Genomic DNA, 5624 nt, shown 5'->3' on the forward strand with positions numbered 1-5624 from the left:
AATGTGATGTAAGCACGTTATAGATTTTGTTTACAGGACATTATAGGTAGGCATGGAAATACCTGCAGGATTATGTTCTCTTTATTAGATTGTGTATTCATGTTCAAAACAGAAGGAGCACTGAAAGGCTTTCACTATGTTAAAATGTACCAGATATTTCCTTTGTAATATTATCCTGTAGTATACGCCCCTTGCTTGATGCACTGTTTTAATATAAGCTTTAACGACCAATGTTGTCCGTATGCAAAGATTTGATAAACCAGATTTTCCAGATAAAAATGAAATTGGGTGATTTATTACTGATTAGTCAGTTACTGGAATTTGAAAACAAAAAACAAATACATGTCAGAAAATATATCACTCTAAGGGTGGAAAGCTCTCTGACAAGCATCTTTTGACCAGGAAATAACTTTGTGAAACTGCTACTTTTTGGGCCCACCTACATGGATATGCAAGGAGGTCAAATATAGTGTAAGCCTGACAGCAGTCGAAGGCAGCTGCCTTAGCATGCTGATCCCAAGCATGGCAGTTTGGTCCTAAGAATGTGAAATGCCACCAAGAAATTCCAAATTCCTTGAAAAAGGATGGCATTTTGCCATTTCCCAGAGGCATACCAGGTAACAGGAGGTAGGAGGGTGTGGGTACACAAAGGGAATTGGGGGTTGCTCTAGGCAAGTCCTGGACAAGAAGGCTATGACTGATTTGCCATAAGAAACATCATGTTTGAGCACAAGGTGATTCGTATGTGTACCTGGGTTCAGCATACTGTTGGCCAAAGGTTGATGACCATCTCTATTGTTACATTTTTAAAATATGCAACCATATGTCCTGGACCCTAATGTAAAGAAAGGAGCATAGCTGGAAACGTACCACCACCAAGTGGTTAGGTATGATAGCATGAGAAGCTTAACAGATGAGGTAAAACCTGATCTATAGTGAGGATGAACTGGTTTGAGACACACACATAGAAACACATGAAGGAGCACATACATAATGTGAACCACCTTCAGACAAGCAAGGACATGATGCAACCGAAGACGGTGGTATGTCATGAAATCCTGAAGCAACAGATGGTCTGATTGGAATAATGGTACTAGAGGTTATATTTCGGTCGCAGCTTTCAATCACAGACGTGACAATTTATTGTCTTTGCCAAAGGAATCTAAGTGGGCCGTATTCAAAACCCCCATTGTAGAAGCATCTGGTAGGAGTTTGTCTTTTGGCCGCAACCTATGAACCTATTAATTGAGAGAAGCAGAGAAGGAAGCTTTCAGGCTAAAGAAAGACCTTTGGGGGTTTCTGTAGCAAAGTGGTCTCTGGAAGTAGCAGACATGTACTGGGTGAACAGGAGGGCTGTGGCCTGGATGGTCTTGAAAGTAATTACCTGGATTTAGAAGGAATTTGGGTGAGTTATGGAGAAGGACTTTTATTTGGCCTCAAGGTATTTCTGGCAAACTGTTTGTCAAATCAGGAGTAGAAAGCAAGGCTTCTCCCTGCTATTCAGCAGGGAAGGAAAACTAGTGATGGCACATTCTTTGTCGTGGAGGGATGGACAGAAAACACTCAGGAACTAGTCAACACCGCCATCACATCCTGTGATGGGGAGTTGGGATTTGAAGAGGCAAAGCCTATATATCTTTTCTAGAGGTTGTTGAGTTTGTCCTAAAGCTCATCACTGCCAAGGTGCCAGGCATGGATGAGATTTTCCCTGAGATGCTGAAGGTTCTGGACATTGTTAGGCTATGTTGGCTGAACCTTAACTGTGAAGAAGTGGTGACCTGGAAGGAATGAATCAGTCCATCTACTTTCAAGCCCTCACCTGTGGTAATGAAGGAAAGCATGGTAATTGCAAAATAGTGAGATCACAGACACAAGTGGCCAAAATAATTTTCCTTCTATAGGTTGTGGAGCTCAGACCTCGGGAGGAAGCTTCAAGTAGATCTGATAATCTTTCTAAACGAAAAAAAAGGCAGTTGAAAGGGTTGGGTATCTGATGAGGATGTATCCTGGCTTTCTCCCTTTGGAAGTTCTCTTTCACATTTAGAGGGGACCCAGAGATGGACCCAGAAGCAGCTATAGGAATTATAAATCCCTCTGACCTGGGGATGCAATCTAGAAAACGATGCCAGAAAGAGGGTCATCTTGGCAAAGGGGCATCCTCTGGTGTTGACAAATGACGTAAAAAATTACAAAATGTGCAAATACTGCAGTTACTTGGGTGATTGCTTGAGACAAGACCCAGATGTCTTTTGTTAACTTGCACATTGGACAGCAGCAATAAACATGTTTACAGCCTGGAGATGTTTTGTAAAAAAATATCAGTTTATGAATGATAAAAATTATGCATGATAAGTTGCATAACTGGTCTGACTGCAAGTGGACGTTTTGTAGCCGTGTGCCCGGAGGCTTAAGGCCCGCCTCAGCTTGAATGCTTTACTGTAGTTGACCGAATAATAGGTTGAGATAGCATTTCTAATATGGCCATCAATGTGCTTCAAAACTTCACTTCAGAAACCAATAGGTGATGTCACTGAGACAAGGTCCATGTTTTACACTGTCCATGGCTAAGCCTGCTACCACTGGGACCCAGCCCCAGATGAGCAGAAGAAAAATGAAGAATGGATCAGTGGATGAAAAAACATTTAGCCCCATGTGGACTTGATCTGACATAGTGCATTTTTCTTTTCACAAAGGATGAAAGACAACCTCTTTCTGACATTTAAAATATTCTTCATCAGGACCTTTTGATTGTTGTTTTCAGAAGATATACATGGTGTTCTGAAAACATAAAAACACTTGAAGCTGGTTCAGGTTTTAGTCCCCTTTAGTTCATGGGTGTAAGTGAAATCAAAGTTTTCCATCCAGTTCCCTCAAATACAAATCTGTGAAGGGACAAACGCACAAAGAGAAATGTCTGAAGTGAATAGTATACTGAAGTTTAGTAGATACTGTATATTGTTGTGGAACACGATCAGCTGAGAAAATAAGAAAGACCTCAAGGGGCTGTAATTCCAGAGTTAAAACTTCAACATATTCTGTAAAATTCAATGAAATCAGTTGCCCTTTTTTTTTCTCTCTTCTTGCTGCATCCTTAAATAGACCCTAAAGACCCACCCAGCAACTGCACCCATCCTGTCAATAAGCAGAAATCTCATTACCTGTAATGTCTGACAGGCATTAATACAATCAGCTCTGGCACAAAAACCTCACCCATTTCAAACTCAACCAAAACAGGACTGGGGCATCAAATTACACAATCAGCCCGCTCCCCACGGACAGATTTATGATCGTTACGTCTGGAATGACAGCCCGTTATTTTTGCAAGCCCATCATAGTGATCAATTGGCCACTAATCCCTAACACCAACACCGCCCTCACCTCAGCACACACACTTTTAAAGTGCAATCATCCATCAAGCCTCAAGCCTTATATCAGAAATTGTTGGGTCGATTTAAGCAACGCTGGATGTATGAGGTTTCCGAAGGAGCTTTGACAATGGTGAGGTGAACATAATCGAGTGTCTTGTTTTCATAAATGCAACAGCTGAGACCCGCAGAGAGGGAGGTCAAAGAGGAGATGGAGAGGGAAAGAGCAAGAAACAGTTGAGGTAAAGGCGGAAGCGGGATAGGAGAGGGCTGAGGCCTGGAATGGGAGAGAAATGAAGGAAAAAAAAGAAAAAGCGGATTTTTAAAATGATACAACACAAATAACATTATCAGTGTTTCCCCTAGGTTTACAGCTTTCGGGGGGGAGGGGTGCGGGCAGACGGACGGCGACACAAACACTTGAAGGAATCTTGGTGTTCATGAGTTACTTTTAATGACAGCTGTCCTGTTCTATCGGAAAGGTATCCTTAAATGACTTCTTTCCCTGATTTCTGACTCTATCTCCTATCATATCTCTACAATAAAAGGCACAAAAAGCCCAAAAATAAATCTAAAAAAAAGAAAAAAAAAAAAAGATTAATTTGACCTTCAAGGGGGGGCGGGGGGGCCGGGCCGCCCTAATGGTAGGGGACACTGATGATCATGGGCTTTTCAGAATCTTCTGTTCTCAAAAAAGACTGGCTTGCTTGCTACTACTTTTACTCCTTTCCTGAAAAAATAATTATTGAAAAGGAAAATCTGTTATTTCCTGTTAACTGTTAAGCTGTGATTGGAATCTTGAAATTAAGAAAATGTACTTGAAAATCAGATCAACCACATTTTCTTTCTACCTGACTTTCTTTGTCTGAGTGCTGTCTGCAGGAAGACAAAAAAAAAACCACAAAAGAAGAATGAGGACAAATTCTTCGTCTATTGAGTCATGACCTTAACCACTGATTCCAGACAATTAAAACTTTTCCCCCCAGACAGAAACTACCACTTCACCTGCTGAGCAACACAGTGGGGAGTCTCATTAAGTTAGAAATGATGCATAATAAGTTCTGCAAGAGAGGAGTTAAACATTAAATTAGCAAGTGCTTATTTAAAACATTCACTTTATTGTCTGTGGAGTTAATAAGAAAACATCACATGCACTTTATTTCAAGTGTCATGGAAAAAAAATAGAAGCATAAGCTGATTCCTCAAAGAGATGTCACTTTCAGCTAACTGACTAGTCTCCTTAAGCTAACACCTGAGTGGCTTTACAAAGTTTCACAATAACAATGGCATTATGTTTATGATGGACAGAAAAAAAGCATGCAGCCTACCTGTACCTGTTGTGGGAGTCCATCCAATGAGTCTACAGACAATGTGGAGCTAGAAGGAAATGCACGTGATAAGTGAAGTCATTAGAATATATCTGGGAACTTTAGAACATTGAAGTAATACATATAGATATTGAGATAAAATATCACATCTTTGACCTGCTGGGTTGCACCAGAAGAAAAGTCATCAATGCTACAGTATAGGCTACAGATGTATGGTATTGGTACTATATGCTATATGTCTTTGCAAAATCATAAAAATCCATCTCCCAATTGTTGGGATAAAGTATGTCAAAGCAGACTTAGGTGGATCAGCTCGACTACAATAATAAGCAAGGCTCATTACAGGTTCAGATTACAGTGTCTTCATTTCTTAAAGTATGGTTGATGTCTTTCATTGGACATTTGAAGACAGCCTGGTCAAGAAATCATCCCTTCTAAATGATCACGTTCGAGACAATCTCAAATAACATGAAGGAAATAGGTAATTTTGAAAAAAGACACAAACACAACCATCTAGGTGAGGGAGAGCTCAAATAAACATTCGATGAATGAAAGCTTGTGCATTAAATGTAGTGATAAACTCAACTTCAAAATATTTGTCATAAATCATACTTTTAGTTTATGACATTCATTTCCACTCTAAGATTGATGTCAGGGATTACTGCGGCCAGGGTCTTACCAAAATCAGCTGCACACTCCACTCATCTTTATGAAGAATAATAATAGAAAACAACCTCCAAGCCTGAATACGTTCAGCACTTAAAGCCGCACTTACATCATACTACCTCAAGAGGGAGACATTTATGCAATAGGCTGGCAGAAGAGGAAGATATTTTGGTTGCTGTACACACAAATCATAAATCAAACACCCTCATCACTAAATCATAGAACCAAACACACATCAACAATCATTCTGTGAAAGAGACAACTG

Source organism: Labrus mixtus, chromosome 11 (assembly GCF_963584025.1).
Source record: "Labrus mixtus chromosome 11, fLabMix1.1, whole genome shotgun sequence".
NCBI lineage: Eukaryota > Metazoa > Chordata > Actinopteri > Labriformes > Labridae > Labrus > Labrus mixtus.